Genomic DNA, 17,530 nt, shown 5'->3' with positions numbered 1-17,530 from the left:
TTCAGGCAAGAATACTGGAGTGGATTTCCATGCCCTCCTCCAGGGATGGCCTTGGATACAATGTTCTAAACAGTGTTTTGTTAAATGTTTAGATAACAGGGGAAAATACACAGAAATGAAAGCATATTTTCAGTGACCCAGGCCTAATTTAAAAGCTACAGCTTACACTTCAGCTTGAAGGCCCTTGTTTTTTGGACACTATTTGGGATTGTCTCCAAACAGAGCTGTATTCCTTCATATTGAGGAGGAGCGGTGTGGAGGGGAAGAGAAGGAAGAAAGGGAGGGGAGAAGGATGGAGGGAGGGAAGGAGGGAGGGAAGGAAGAAATGAAGAAAGGAGGAAAAAAAGGCAGGCCTAGAACAGTCATGGATCTCTCACCTGTGAAATACTCACAAGAACACAAATCCTACTAAGTCAGTTTCCAGGAATGGAGATGTTTCTGAACTCTCCAGGTGATGCTCAAGCTCCTGGCCTCCTGCTAAGAGCCTGGCCAGTCAGTGCTGAACACGTTCCTGGTGAGCTGGAGATAGTGGCACAAGTCAGTGGCTAAGAACAGAACTGTTTCTGAAGTTTCAAAAGTGTGTGAGTGTTTCTTCCAACTTCATGATTCAGTAGTATTGGTCTTAATGTAAAAATTCCTCTACGTCTACGCATAAAATCGATACTTCAGGAACGTACATATGTCTTTCCTGTGGCTTTAAGAACCAGAAAAACCTTTACCCCTTTTGAAAAGCATTTTGAAAAGCATGGGATTGGAGAGAGAAGTGGCTCCTCCATTCCCTGGAGGAGAGTCCATTCCAGATCCTCTCTTGAATCAGCCTCTCCCACCATAACTAGCCTGGAGAGTTTCTTCCTGCCTTCTAGACACCCCTACCCTATGGAGTCAACACTTCTGGGGGTTCAAGTCTACTCCCTTTTTTCTCGTCCACAGATCATCTGTCCCATTGCTGGAATTCAAGTCCTCATTCTGTCCTGATTTCTGGAATATATGCTTTCCTTCTTCTTGCCCATCATGTCACTTTTTTCACCACTGTCTCATGCACTCCTTGCCCTATTGCATGCCTCGGGCCTTTGATAGTTCCAAACAGACCATTTGCTCTGAGTAGCCCTGGGCCTGACTCAATTCTTCCAGCATCGCCCTGTACTGTAAGACTTACAGTGTATGACTCTGTGGGTTTTTACATTCCAGTCAAAAGTCATGGACCTTCTTCCTTCCTTGTGCCTCTGTGACTGGCCCCTTCATTAATTTCCATTGCTGAGCAAAAGAATCAATAAGTAATCTGCAGAGACCAGAGCAACATGAAAACAGTCTTCCTTGACAAAAAATTATAAATTTCAAGGCAGCAACAGAAAAGCATTACACCAAACATGAAACCCCTCTAGGTTGGTGTCCACAGGCCCAGGAAAGGGAAGCTGTCCCTGCTTGCCACCCTATTCAAAGACTTTTTACTACGTATTTTTTCTTATTGAAAGTAATTTCTAGCCACCTTTTCTGACATTAGCTGACTAGTTGTCCTGTAAGCTGCTTCCATTTTAATGGTCTAATAACACCATGCCCTTGCTTATTCAACAGTAAACATACTGTAAAATCACTGTACTCTCCTGCTCTCTTAGATGGCACAGTTTTCATACATTCATCCTCTTAGCTTGACACAAATGGCTATGTTTTGCTTCTGTCTCTGTGTTCAGCACCAACGCCCGCCCCCCTCCTCCGCCCCTGCCCCTGCCCCGGATATGAAATGCTTTTAGCCCACTCTACCAGTATGTTCATTCTGAAGAGGAAAAGTTAAAGTTTTACATAACCTCCTTCTCCTTCTGCCTCTGTAACTCAACTTGCCCCTTGATCACACAAGTCATACAGTCTCAGAAAGTGTTGACTTGCAGTACTAAGAACTGGAGTTTATCGCACTCACCCTTGTCCTGCTCTTTGCAATCACTTAGCCCCTGCAAACCTGCTTCATCATGCCTGTCCATATTAGGCATCCCCCTCCCCATCTTGACTGTTGTTCCCACGAGCATGAAATCCCTTATTTTACACCAGCCTATTAACAGCTAGTGTTGCCCACTACAGTCTGCCTATAAAAACTCTGCAATCCTTTTGTCCTGGGCTCAAAACTTGGAGTGTTAACTCCTCTGGGCCTGCCAGCATAATAAACCTGAGTTCTCCAACTCTCTGAGTGCGGTGCTTTGCTTCTGGAGTACTGGTTTCTGCAACAATTCCGTAACCGCAGGCCTAGGTAAAAATTGCTCCACCTATTGGTCTGTCCTCTTTGGCCTCAGATGAAATGACATCCTTCCTCTGAAGGCCCAGAACTTTAATTGTCTGTGTATCACATGTAACTTATTTCTGCAGGTCATGATTTGCATCCCTTGTCTAAAAATCAACATCTGTCTCTATCTCCCAGATACTCCAGGCATGCAGTGTGCTCATTGTTTGTCTAAGGGGGTTTGAGTGTAATTATTTTGATCATACAATGCTAAGAAGTCCTTTAACCCCAGACATGTGAATGCCTCTCTTTTCCAGTAAGTCTGAGAGGGCACTTCTGCTCATTCTTTGCTTCAGAATGAGACCAAGATGTTTATGCATAGGATGGAGACAGAGAGGGAGAGAAACATAGAAGAGAGAATTAGAGATATTCCCAATTCCTCCTGTCAGGCGAGTGTATGTTCCTTGGTTCTGTCTCATCACAACAAAGATTTGGAGCGACGGACATTAAAGCCCTCAGAGTGTCACAGGTCTCGGGTCTTGGAAAGACCGTGTTATAGCTCTTAGACAACTCAATGTTACAGCTCCGTGATACAGCTCTATTTTATTTAGATAATAACAGGAAAATCCATCCTCGAGGTGTGAGGGCATGTCGACCCAAAGACGTGAAGAGAAGAGTGCCCTAGCGCATGCGAGAGAGAGAGAGAGAGAGAGAGAGAGAGAGAGCCCTTAGGCTCCTCTTTTTATGTTTTTCTTTCCCCCGGGCCTGCCCTGTGTAAACTGGGTTAGCCAGGAGTGTAGTTTCTTCTACCTGAGGTCCTCACTCCAGTCCTCGGACCTTCCTTTGTTCTATTTTCGTGGGCTTTCCTCTTCCTTATCTTTTAGCCGACGCCATTCTGGACTCCTTTTCCCTATTCTAACTACCTAACACTCCAAAACTGGAAGACATCCAGACCTCTTGGTTCACTGGTAGTGTCTCCCAGGTTTTCAACATGAATCTGCCTGTAAACACAGAATGCATTCTCAAGTCAAATGGGCTGGAGTTCTGATTGCATATTGATGAATTTATGGTCTCTGTTCTCATCATTAGTGAAGATGACCAGGAGCAAACTGGGTAAAGTGAATATGTGAGTAAGGAAACAATGAACTAATAATAGTCCTATCTTTGGGTTTCTTCTGAGAAAATTGGGTGGTTTCTGAAAGGTACATTCAGCAACATTGGAAATTTTATTAGCTTATTGAACCAACTCTGTATTAGTTACTATTGTGCACTGAGGATTTAAAGACTAATGACATATGGTGTGTGATTCTCAGTAGTAGCAGAAGAGGCAGGTTCTTGCCACTGAAATAGGTGGGGCAAGGGGAGCAGCAATAGAATAAAGTACACTATATGGTGATCAAGCAGAAAATAACAAGAGCTAAGGTCATTCAAAGACCCTCCCAGGTGTTGGAATCTGGCCTTCCTCTGTCCCTGGAGAAACCCATGCTGAGAAATAAGTGTGCGGCAGCCAAAAGCTGCTAGGTGGGAGTCAGAACACTGAGCCAGAACATCTGTTTGGGAGTGTCATCTGTTTGGGAGCAGACATCTGAAGTGCAGAACAAGCACAAGCTGGCCCAAAGGACGCTAAATTTACCGCAACTGGGGAATCCAGGTATTAGTAAACAGAACTGCCCCTGGGAATTTTCTCAAAGTAGGAAACAGTGTAATCCTCTCCTGAGCCCTTCGTTCACTTATTTTCTTTTAGAATGAAAAGCTATGTCATGGCTTTTGGAAATTGTTATAAAACTAACTAATCCTGACAAAAATATCTCATGATCATACGAAAGAGTAGAAGGTATAAAATGGCTTTTATAGCATTGCGGGTCAGCTGGTAAAGAGTCCACCTACAAAGCTGGAGACCTGGGTTTGAACCCTGGATTGGGAAGATGCCCTGGAGAAGGGAACGGCTACTCACTCCAGTATTCTGGCCTGGAGAATTTCACAGACTGTATAGGGATCGCAAAGAGTTGGACATGACTGAGCGACTTTCACTCACATGGTTTATTAAGCAAGTGTTTGACTATAAGGTGTCATTGTGCCATCTCTTTTTCACTTTTCCTCTCTTGCTTTCTGAAGGAAAAAAAAATAGTGGACTGCAGGGGAAGGAAGAATCACCTTTACATTTAGAAAGCAAAAGCATTTTCCAAAATTAGGTGAATGTCACCAGTCCCATTAGAATGTTATTATGAATCATAAAATATTAGTTGTATAACACTTTTGAAAGTATGGATGGAGAGGACAAATTGGAGAGGATGATGAAATTCCCAGGAAAAACCAAAGACAGTCAGATATCAACCTGAGACTGACAAAGTCCCAGTAGGCTAGCATACATTCTGTGAAGATATGAGAAGTATTCCCAAGAGGTACTTGAGGAAAGAAAGCATCTTGCATATGCTAGTAGACATTAAGCAGGTACCCTGTAACCAACATTCCATTCCCACTCCTTGAAACAGAGATCATGAAAGCATGTACACATGAGAATATTTTTGTTTTGAACCCAGAGTCCCCAGTGGACTTTCGCTTGAAGGGAAGGATGGTCGTGAGGGGCTCAAGCTTATAGGAAGGTTTCGGGAGTATCTTTTAACACTGCTTTCAGAATTGTTTGTGGTGGGGGAGGTGGTTTGTTTAATTTTTTAAACCGCTTCATTTTGCCTTTTCAGAACCATATAATTTCAGCATCATTTCTTAGTCTTTAACTCCAGATGGCTGCTACAGTATCTGAGTTAAAGCAGAATGGTCCTTAAAAAGAGTGGACTATGCCATGTGACACTGAGTTTAAAAGGCTGGAGGGCACCCCTGCCATACCCGACAGGTAGCTGCCCACAACTTTGCGGCAACTGCTGAGAACATGGCAACAGAGAAGAATCTCTTCTAAAACAAGGTCAATAACCAATTTAGGGAGTTTCTAATATGGGAGCCTAGCTGATCAAATGTCTTAAATTGCAGAATTGTACCACCGTCTTTCCTGACTCTGGGGAGATACAGTCCAGGACAGAGGAGGAAGGCAAGACAACACAGGTGGTCTGATTAGTTCAGTTACCCCATCCCACGACTGGTGTGGTCTAAAACCTCATAGCAGACCACCCTCATTTCCAGCAAGTAAGTAGCAAAGCCACAGCTAGAAATAAAATCCCTCAATTCTAGAGCACATTTTTCCTGCACTACATCATCATACTGATTTTGGTCGCCAAAATAGAAAACGTTTCTAGAAGAGTGAATCAGCCTAAGAAAAAACCAACAATAGATCAAATTCAAGTCAGTACACTTGGAATTATTATCACTAATTCTATCTAGCAAAATCCCAGCCACCATATCCTCAACCTCCAGCATCTTCTGGACAATTTGATCCCTAAGATTAAAATATATATAAAATTTAGCACTAGTTGTGCAACTTAGATTTGCCAAGCAAAAGTGTTACTTGGGTTATGTATTTGATCATCACAATCAGGTTGATTATAATCCCAGCTTTATAGCTAAGGCCATTAGCTCCCAGTTTTATAGCTAAGGCCACTACTCCATAACAGAGTAGTGGAGACAGGGTTTAGCTACTGAATGTAGTGTACAATACATCCTTGATGCTTTGTCTGCTCCCACTCTCAGTAAGGCATTTCTGTCCTGAGCGTATGAACTGGTTATACCTCAGGACAACCATAAGTCACAAGGCAATGATATAAAAGGTAAGCACAATTTAAGACAATATTTGGTTAAAATACATCTATTGCGCCCTAATCAATATCACTATATACATGTAATCAGAGAAGGCGATGGCACCCCACTCCATTACTCTTGCCTGGAAAACCCCATGGATAGAGGAGCCTGGTAGGCTGCGGTCCATGGGGTCATGAAGAGTCAGACAGGACTGAGCGACTTCCCTTTCACTTTTCACTTTCATGCACTGGAGAAGGAAATGGCAAGTCACTCCAGTGTTCTTGCCTGGAGAATCCCAGGGACGGGGGAGCCTGGTGGGCTGCTGTCTACGGGGTCACACAGAGTCGAACACGACTGAAGCGACTTAGCAGCAGATACATGTAATACAACCTAGCCATACAGAAGGATACATTCTTTTGCACATTAAACTACTCAGTTGTCAAACTGGTACAATTTACACAGGATTAATATTATACAATGACTTAATATTTACCCATTACATATCTCAATGTAAAAAATGAGCTAAATAAATCATATGGATTTAGAAATTCAAACATTTGTGACAGCATTAATAGATACATAGTGTAAACTTCCAAGGTTATCATCCCTGTCGTTAGTGGTTTTAATTTTTTCTTAAATAAATTTTTAATTTCCCTAAACCTCAAAATGATTAGCTGATAAATGTTTAAAGAAAAATATATTTGGTACCAGGAAAAAAAACAATCTAGTAATTTTCCATCAGATAATTTTTTCCAAAGCTTTATTTGCTCTTAGATAATGCAGTATGTTTTGGATTTTAAATCTCAGACTTGGCATGCCTATATCTCAATGAGAAACACATTCTTTCATGAAAAAAAGGCTTTGTTGACAGAGTGAACAAAAAAATTATAACTCTAATCAAAGATTATGCTCTGCTTCAGATAGAATCTGTGCCATATTTAGCCATATGCATGGTGTAGTTTGATGTACACCAAAAAAAAAGAAAGTAAAAAACCTCACAAATTGCAACAGAAAAAAGCTCTTTGTCACTTTCTTGCCTCAGTGCCAAAACTGTCACCGTTGGTTACTGCTCTGTACTGGGTAAAAGGCAGTTGTCAATCCAAATTCTGCCTTTGAGGAAAACTGTAGCTGCCAATAGTAATGCCTCAGAGATGGTGAAGCCATCATCTTACCTCATGTGAAGCTGAGACACAGAATGCCTGAATATTGACAGATGGAAGTTTGGAAGCATAGCGAATCAGTAAACAGACTGAATGAGGGCTACGAAGCAGCGGGAGAAGCGTTAAAGAAAGCGTCACCGGTTAACTGTTAATTTTACTTTTGGTTGCATTTGTTCTTTTACATCTTCTCCTTAATACAACCTACTTTCAGTTATTGATACTAATTAGACGCCGGAAAATCCAATCCTTAGAATAAATATTATAATATTAAAGAGAAAGAAACAATAGTTTCAATATTAAACTTCAAAAAGTTTTAAAATGCTAAAATATTTAAACAAAATGTTAAGACAGCTGCAGACTGGAAAGTTGCAGCAGAAGATACCTTTTACCAGTTGATAAAATTCTGTAGCAGAAATACCAATGTTTGGCCTTTTTGTTGTTGCTCTTGACAGAAGTGTATAAAACAAATTTGACCCAGAGAGATGTTGTGGGGAGGGGGGTGGGAGGGGGGTTCATGTTTGGGAACGCATGTACACCTGTGGTGGATTCATGTCAATCTATGCCAAAACCAATACAGAATTGTAAAGTAAAAATTAAAAATAAATAAATAAATTAAAAAAAAATAAAATAAAATAAAATAAAAAAAAAAAGAGTTTATAGAAAATTTTTTTAAAAGAACTCAAATAGATATCTCTCTCAAAATGTTAATCAGGATAATAAAATGTGTATTTGGGGACAAACCTTACAACAAATAGTGAAAAATATAAGAAACGGGTAAATGTCTGTTCCTGAACTTCACATTCCACTACTGAAAATGTATGGGTGAGGTTATCCATAGGCGAGCAGTTCCAGGCACCAAAACCTGTATCACTCCTCAGAGTCATAAAATGCTTTTTCTCTTTTTCCTGTAAGTTATACAGAGAATAGTTCTCTTCTGTAGAGAGTCATAAAGAATGTAAATACTCTGCCAAACATGTCACAAAGAAGATGAAAAACCAAACTACTGGTTATCAGTACAGGCTCTTTCAGCTGACACCATGGTGACTTGTAAGGTCACTTGGAAGTACCTATCCATCGAAGCACATGAGCTCTCTACCAGCGGAGGGAGGAAAACGGAGGGTGCCCCAAATCACATTGCACCAGATACTGCTGCTTCATCACTGGCTTTTAGGTCCTGAAAGCTTTTGCACAAATAAGACATTTGGGGTTTGTTTCGTTTTCACTAAAACCAGGAAACCATGAGTCTTGAACTTGCATTCTTAATACAGCCTTATATCTGTAATGTGAATAGTATAAATGCATAATATAAACCTAAAAGGAAAATATGATATTGCCTATAATATTCTCACTTGTTAGTGAGTTCATTAGGAAAATAAATACTTCACTAGGTTGAGTATTCACTGCAACTAAACTACATAAGATACCAATGACATAGGTACTATTTTCTGAGATGACATATATTTCCACTCACAGCTTGACAAAACAAGAATGAGGAAAGCTGTATTTCAGAGAATATCAAACTTTTCAGGAACTTTGAAATCATCTAATCCAGTTGTTTTGTTTTGTTTCTTTTCCCCAGAATTCCAAGACCAAGAATCTGGAGATACTTACAGAGCTTTAAATCACTCTACTGACCATCTAAGGAAACAACTCTCTCTTCAGGTTTTCACTTTCCAGTTAAGTCAAGGGAAAGAATCTTAGTTACTCATCTTTTTTTATTTTTTAACAAACAGAGCCTTAGGTAGACCCTAGTACCCAGTGTTTCTCTGTGTTCATTGTCAGAGGTGACTTGTATTCAAAACATCATTATACATTTTTCAGTTACAGTAGTTATGTGGAGTTTCCTACCTAGATAATTTTACTTCTGTGAAATAAAAGTGTTTTTATACTGCATATATGACTATTTACTGTAAAACGCATTAATGTAAAAGGCAGGACGTGCATTGTGAACAAGTTGTTTCTAATCTACACTCCAGGAACAATCCGTTACTTAGTCAGGACTCAATATCTAAAGAGAACTATACTTGAAAGATAACGTGTCCCTAATCAAAACTATACTAAATGCTTTGTTGAGCAGTATAAGATAGGTTAGATATCATCTTTGTTGGTTTAAATAAATGCTATTCAAGAGAAGCAATGAGTTAGAAGGAGTCCTGCACTCAGGATCCTGAATTGGGATGACCCTGCATCTTCTCACTGCATGGAGGACCCTGTGGCCAGGTCATATTCCAAGAATATTATAAATAAGGATATTATCTGCCCTTATTCGAAGATGGCTTCAATAAGAACACCACAATCACAACACTGGCATTGGAACACTGTGATGTCCTTTTTGGAATAGTCTTTCTTGCTAGAGCTAGTGTTCAGAAGTGGAACTTCAAAGGTTCTTATAAAATATATAACCTCTTTTGGTTCTTAGTTGCTAATACCTTATTTCTTTCATCTTAGAGTGCACATTTTCTTACATTTAACATGCCTGAAATTGGACATGTCATATAATCAATCCCATTACAATAATGATTAGAAGCGTTTCTCTCCCAGTGGTTTATAGAATTATTGTGCATCTTACAATAAATAGTATCTCAGTTTTGGTGAAATATGGTAAATGTTTGCACATTTGACAGAATTTGATCTTAGATTTTCATCCATTGTAATATATTATCTAGCAACAAAGTTTTCAGGAAGAGGAAAATATCCTTTACCAACCTGTTACCACTGGAAAACTCATTTATCAGAGATTTTTGCTGAATGGCCAAATTGACTCAAGGATAATTTTGCATCATGATTCAACTCGAAGAACTCAGTTAAAAAAAAAAAATTAGAGGTTGTTAAGTAAATATGGAAAATATTAGAAAGTCTTAAATGAATGAAGTTTGGGAAAAATTAATCTGGTCAAATTAAGAAACTACAAATTAACGAACTAAGAATCAGTTAAGCAGTCAAATGGCCTAAGATTCCACATAAACAGAGTGGCAGGATTCCTGCAGTGGCCAAGGTTCATGACTATTTTCTGCTGTGTGTGCTGTCGCTCACTCATTTCCGACTGTGGTCCCACGGACTGTAGCCTGCCAGGCTGCTCTGTCCATGGAATTTTCCACTCAAGGATACTGGTGTGGATTGCCATTTCCTCCTCCAGGGAATCTTCCCAGTCCAGGAATCAAGCCTGCCTTTCTTGCATCCCTTGCATTGGCTGGCAGGTTCTGTGTTATAGTTATCTGTTGCTCCATAACAAATTATCCAAAGCATGGAGGTTTAAAAGAGCAAATATCCTGTCATTATTTCTGTAGGTTGGAAATCCAAGTGTGGCTCGGTTGAAAGCTTCTGACTCAGAGTCTTTCACAAGGTTTCAGTCAAGTTGTTAGTCAAGGATGAGATCTCATCTGAAGGCTTAAGTGGGTGAGACTGAAAAGAATAAACTTCTACACTTGTTCACATGATTGTTGGAAGGAATTTTAAATGATGACAATCTCTCCAGAGACAATAGAGTTCTCCACATCATTTGTTCTATTTTATAATAAATACTTACCACTTTTCAGTTTGTATTGCATCTTCCTGATATTAATGGCCAAGATTATCATTGCCACAGACAAAATTTTCAAATGCATGAAAATTGTATCTATGTTTTGTGCCTATTGGTACACATATTTTAGGAAAGGCAATTAAAGTTAACAGAGCATTTCTTTGGATAATAGAATTATGGTTGATTCTGTTTTACTTCTCTAGAGTTTTTAAGTTTTCTACAATAAGCATGTAAAATGCAAATTATTTTAATAAATGAATTTTCAATGTCTTAAATCTCATCAGCAACTGTAATATATAAGCTTTCATGTTTGCTTAAATTGTATTGCTTTCTGCACTTAAGATTTTTCCTTGAAAGTTCAGAATTATAAGTCCTTGGATATATTTCTCCCTGAATAAGTGTAACACCAAAAAAAGACTTTCAGCTCTGTGGCCAATTCAAAGTTCATGCCAAGCTACAGAAGCAGAAAAAAAGAGGTAGAAGAAAAGGCCCAGTTCCTTCTGCTCTCTCAGTCAAGGCAAAGCAGTCAGAAAGGTCAAATGAATTGTTTTCTTTATAAATTTGGCTTCCTGAGCAGGTAGATCAATTCACAGTTTTCATTTCTGTCTTGCCACTTTGCACAGTCAAACATGGACTATATAAAGGCATCATTATTAGGGAAAATCTCTTTGCAAAATGTACAAATGCAGTCATTTGGATGGAGAGGCCTTTTTCTCACCAGGCACAGCCTCTTACAAAGTGGGTGTTGGGTGTCCATCGGCCTATGAATTGGACCTCTGGCTTGACTAATAACTCACGTTCCAATTACTCTACAGAAGATGTCCTACCTATTCTAAGAATCAGCTCAGGAACCAGGGAAACTCGAAGAAGAAGAAGAAGAAAAAATGATGCTGATTTAGCCTGAAGAAAGTTTTGGAATGTGTATCATTTACATTTCAACATTAAAAACAATTGCATGGCTTTTTTGTCCCACTTTTTAAAGATACAAAAACACTGAGTTGTGACCCCACACAAAGACTTGACATTTTGGCCCCTAACATATGATTTATTTTTTTTAAAATCAAAATTGTTTACTTTATTAACAGATCAGAAAGACTTATTTTGTCTTAAATGTTTCCAGTATGTGCTTCTTTCTGAGGATCCCACTGCAGTAATATAAACTTGTACATATGTTCACACACAATTATAAGCTTAGAAGAGATCGTAATTCCATGACTTCATCACAGTGGCTTTCAAGGCTGGAATAGTAATTACAGCTGTGCTCACTGTGTTCATCATGCTCTTCACCAAAACAAAAAAAAAAAATTTTTTTTTTCATATGAAACAATAAGTACCTTCAAATTGTTTTAGAAATATGGTGGTATGTAAATAGAACAAACAAATATATTAGAATCTAAATGATGATTTATATTTATAGTCTGGTATGATCTTTTTACCCCTGGAGAAGGAAATGGCTACCCACTCCAGTATTCTTGCATGGAGAATTCCATGGACAAAGGAGCCTGGTGGGATACAGTCAATGGGATTGCAAAGAGTCTGACAGGACTGAGTGCCTAACACTTTTACTTTCTTTTTTTCATAGTATTTTTAACCAATTATAACCACTTCCTTTAATTTAGCATTCTCAAAGAAAAAAAGTAACATGTTTACAGATAGGTTCAGTTCAGTTCAGTTCATTTCAGTCGCTCAGTCGTGTCTGACTCTTTGCGACCCCATGAATTGCAGCATGCCAGGCCTCCCTGTCCATCACCAACTCCTAGAGTTCACCCAAACTCATGTGAATCGAGTAGGTGATGCCATCCAGCCATCTCATCCTCAGTTGTCCCCTTCTCCTCCTGCCCCTAATCCCTCCCAGCATCAGAGTCTTTTCCAATGAGTCAACTCTTTGCATGAAGTGGCCAAAGTATTGGAATTTCAGCCTCAGCATCAGTCCTTCCAATGAATACCTGGGACTGGTCTCCTTTAGGATGGACTGGTTGGATCTCCTTGCAGTCCAAGGGACTCTCAAGAGTCTTCTCCAACACCACAGTTCAAAAGCATCAATTCTTCAGTGCTCAGCTTTCTTCACAGTCCAACCTTCACATCCATACATGACCACTGGAAAAACCATAGTCTTGACTTGACAGAACTTTGTTGGCAAAGTACTATCTCTGTTTTTCAATATGCTATCTAGGTTGGTCATAACTTTCCTTCCAAGGAGTAAGTATCTTTTAATTTCATGGCTGCAGTCACCATCTGCAGTGATTTTGGAGCCCCCAAAAATAAAGTCTGACACTGTTTCCACTGTTTCCCCATCTATTTGCCATGAAATGATGGGACCAGATGCCATGATCTTCGTTTTCTGAATGTTGAGCTTTAAGCCAACTTTTTCACTCTCCTCTTTCACTTTCATCAAGAGGTTTTTTAGTTCCTCTTCACTTTCTGCCATAAGGGTGGTGTCATCTGCATATCTGAGGTTATTGATATTTCTCCTGGCAATCTTGATTCCAGCCTGTGCTTCTTCCAGCCCAGCATTTCTCATGATGTACTCTGCATAGAAGGTAAATAAGCAGGGTGACAGTATACAGCCCTGACGTATTCCTTTTCCTATTTGGAAGACCTACAAGACCTTTTAGAACTAACACTCAAAAAAGATGTCCTTTTCATTATAGGGGACTAGAATGCAAAAGTAGGAAGTCAAGAAATACCTGGAGTAACAGGCAAATTTGGCCTTGGAATATGGAATGAAGCAGGGCAAAGGATAATAAATAGAGTTTTGCCAAGAGAACACACTGGTCATAGCAAACACCCTCTTCCAACAACACAAGATAAGACTCTACACATGGACATCATCAGGTGGTCAACATTGAAATAAGATTGATTATATTTTTTGCAGCCAAAGATGGAGAAGCTCTATATAGTCAGCAAAAACAAGACTGGGAGCTGACAGTGGTTCAGATCGTAAACTCCTTATTGCCAAATTCACACTTAAATTGAAGAAAGTAGGGAAAACGACTAGACCATTCAGGTATGACCTAAATCAAATCCCTTATGATGATACAGTGGAAGTGAGAAATAGATTTAAGGGACTAGATCTGACAGACAGAGTATCGGATGAACTATGGACGGAGATAGGGATGAAGACCATCCCCATGGAAAAGAAATGCAAAAAAGCAAAATGGCTGTCTGAGGAGGACTTACAAATAGCTGTGAAAAGAAGAGAAGTGAAAAGCAAAGGAGGAAAGGAAAGATATTCCCATTTGAATGCAGAGTTCCAAAGAATAGCAAGGAGAGATAAGAAAGCTTTCCTCAGCAATCAATGCAAAGAAATAGAGGAAAACAGATAGGAAGGCAAAAGCAACTCGTGCAGTCAAGCATAATAGTGAAGAAAATCAGGAAGGCTAATTTTAAAATAAATTTTTGATAACTAGGAATGTAGATAAGAAAAGTCCATAAACTGCTGAATTATCTATCAGCTTTGTATTATACATTAGAAACTCCTAAGATTTTGAATTTCCAATGTTTTTATTTCCAACGTGTGTATTTCATCTGTGAATAATATCTCATATGAAACCTTCCATTTAAAAGATCTAGAAGCAGTATAATTGAGCCACCCGAAAGATAAATGAAACTTGCAGGGCAAGTTTCATATCACCCCAATGCCATGTCTTTTGATTCAATAAATCATAATTATCATGATGATCAGCTATAGCTGGGAGAAAATAAAAAGTTAACATATTAAATTCTAACGCTTAATAAATGGAAAGAGACTAGCATAACAATTAGAGGAGATACAGAAAGAAAAAAAAGGAGGAATTTTCATACAATGTTATTTAACATAATCTCTCAAAGGTACATATGGTATGCAATAGCTACTTTTCAAATTTAAACAATGCCAAATAAAAAAGAATGCCAAGAAACGCTTCTGTTGCTTTGTTTTATTTTTGCTTTTGTCATTTGGCTTTACTTGGGACTATGTCCTGAAGAATATGCTTGGAAAATATCAAATTATCTGAAAAATATATAGGTGCATAGATAGTCTAGTAGTCTGAAACAATATCCATGCAACAAAATTGAAGGCCTGTTATGTGTTCTTTTGACAGTAGGATTAATTTGAAACTATAATACATAGTCCTTTTCCTTCAGGAGTTTCCCATGTGCGTGCATGCTAAGTCACTTCAGTCGTGTCTGACTCTTTGCGACCCCATGAACTGTAGACCAACCTAGACAGCATATTAAAAATCAGAGACATTATTTTGCCAACAAAAGTCCATCTAGTCAAAGCTATGGTTTTTCCCGTGGTCATGTATGGATGTGAGAGTTGGACTATAAAGAAAGCTGAGCACTGAAGAATGGATGCTTTTGAAGTGTGGTGTTGGAGAAGACTCTTGAGAGTCCCTTGGACTGCAAGGAGATCCAACCAGTCCACCCTAAAAGAGACCAGTCCCAGGTATTCATTGGAAAGACTGATGTTGAAGCTGAAACTCCAATATTTTGGTCACCTGATATGAAGAGCTGACTCATTTGAAAAGACCCTGATGCTGGGAAAGATTGAGGGCAGGAGGAGAAGGGGACGACAGAGGATGAGATGGTTGGATGGCATCGCTGACTCAATGGATATGAGTTTGGGTAAACTCCGGGAGTTGGTGATGGACAGGGAGGCCTGGTGTGCTGCGGTTCATGGGGTCACAAAGAATCGAACACAACTGAGTGACTGAACTGAACTGAACTGAACTGTAGCCCACCAGGCATCTCTGTTCATGAGATTCTCCCAGCAAAATCTCTGGAGTGGGTTGCAATTTCCTTCTCCAATAATGTGGTGATTTTAGGTCCTTCAGCTATAAATTTTTATTATCTCCATATCCAAAGGGGCATAGTTAGTAATATAAGTTAGTGCGTGTATGCTCAGTCATGTCTGACTCTTTGGTACCCCATGGACTGTAGCCTGCCAGGTTCTTCTGTCCATGGAAATTTCCAAGCAAGAATATTCGAGTGGATTGCCATTGCCTCCTCCAGGGGATATTCCTGAACCAGAGATCCAACTCGCATCTCTTATGTCCCCTGCATTGGCAGGTGGTTTCTTTACCACTGTGCCACCTGGAAAGCATTAAAATAAATTAGACCTACCACTTTTTTTTGTGTTCTTCTAGTAAAATGTTAACATAATCCTTCTTCTTAGATTCTTTGCTTTTTTTTCACACAAGCAACTGTTACTACCCTCAACAAGGAAACTATTCAATAGAATTCCCCAGGGATAGTGCTGATCAATTTTACCTGCTCTGAACATTGAAACTGTATTCAAAAGAAACCTAGTGGATATATTTACCTGTGAAGATACCTGAAGGCATTGTTAAACCTATCCTTACAAAAATAATAGTAGAATTTCTCAAGAATGACCATATGCCCATTTTATAATGAGAATCCTCTTTAGTTCATGATATATATTTATATTTAATGGAGAAGGAAGACTCTGTGCTTTTCCAAGCTAGGTATGAGTACTCCATCACCACCAAGAAGATCAGAATCAGAGCACAAACAAGACATAAAATTCTCAGATGTTTAATTTTGAAAGTAGTCCAGTTGTATGACAGTTATATTTGGTGGAAGATGTGGTCAGCCACAGAATTTTTATCACTATCTCCCACCCCCAAACTAGCTGAAGTATCTTAGCCTGGAAGGGAGAGGAGATGGCCATGACTGCCTCTCCTCAGTCCTCCAGGGAAGGATGCATTCTCAGAGGTCCCATTGTCAGGGGCAGATGCTGTGTGCCTCTCCAGAGCTCCAGGCAGTAGCCTGGTCAAAGCACCCACTTGCCTCCGCAAGGAGCAGGAAGAGAGTAGCTACAGAGCAGTCGGGACCACATGGGCTCACAGCACAAGGAGTCTTTTGCAGTCCCCTCTACATGCAGCAAAGCAAAAGAGCAAAAGAGCATGGAAGCTAGCTGAGAATTGAAATGACCTGGAGATAAGGAGAGATAATGTAACCAGAACCAGCAGAACTCAGAGTGAACCAAACACGGGCTGTGGTGCGTAGACAGCAGGTTATGTGAGCCCCCAGAGCTCAGATGATTTCCTGAAGAAAAATAGAGCACTAGAAGATGTCTGAGCTCATCTAGAATTGACTAGATTAAGTGTCCTACCATCAAGCAGAGTGAGTACTAAGAAAGTAACATTAAATTGATTTGCAAGAAAAAGTGTTACATTTTTTCACATTCATCTCTAAAAACAGGATCCACAAAACAATGACTTATACCATAAAACAGCAAGCTCTCAAATCGTTCCTCAATAGAAAACTAGTGATAACTCTGACCAGAGTGACAAAGATACTGGCCTCATCAGAAGCCTCTGTGACTCTCTTGTCCCCGGCTGTCAACACTGATACGGCTGCCACTTGGCTTTCATTCTTAGGATATCATCTTTATCTTATACCTTTCAAACTATAAATTTTAAGCATCAAATCATTATCAGCTGATTTCTAGGAATGCTTTGGCTTCCTTCCAGTTAGCTCAGCAAAACACAGACTGTGAGACTGCCATGTTCCACCCTTCTTGTCTAACTCTTTAAACTGATCTATACTTAAAGGCTTCCCTGGTAGCTCAGATGGTACCTGTATTTCTGGGGACTGAGTAATCTCTGCACTAACAGAAATTTGTAAATATAAGACAAAAGAAAGGACCCTGTGAAGGACTTACAATGAGAACAGTCAGTTACTGTTTGACACCCAAGAATTTAGTAAGTACTTGCAGGGGGGTTAAGAGGTATGCTACTGCTATGTCACTTCAGTCGTGTCCGACTCTGTGCAACCCCGTGGACTGAAGCCCACCAGGCTCCTCCGTCCATGGGATTTTCCAGGCAAGAGTACTGGAGTGGGTGCCATTGCCTTCTCCAAAACATAAAGCAGGATATGAGAAAGAACAATTAACATGTGATTCTGATTGATGCTATATATTTTAGACACAGCTGGAGAGATCTATGCTTG

This window comes from Oryx dammah, unplaced genomic scaffold (genome assembly GCF_014754425.2).
Source record: "Oryx dammah isolate SB20612 unplaced genomic scaffold, SCBI_Odam_1.1 HiC_scaffold_4, whole genome shotgun sequence".
Lineage (NCBI taxonomy): Eukaryota > Metazoa > Chordata > Mammalia > Artiodactyla > Bovidae > Oryx > Oryx dammah.
Note: the sequence above shows the minus strand (reverse complement) of the source record.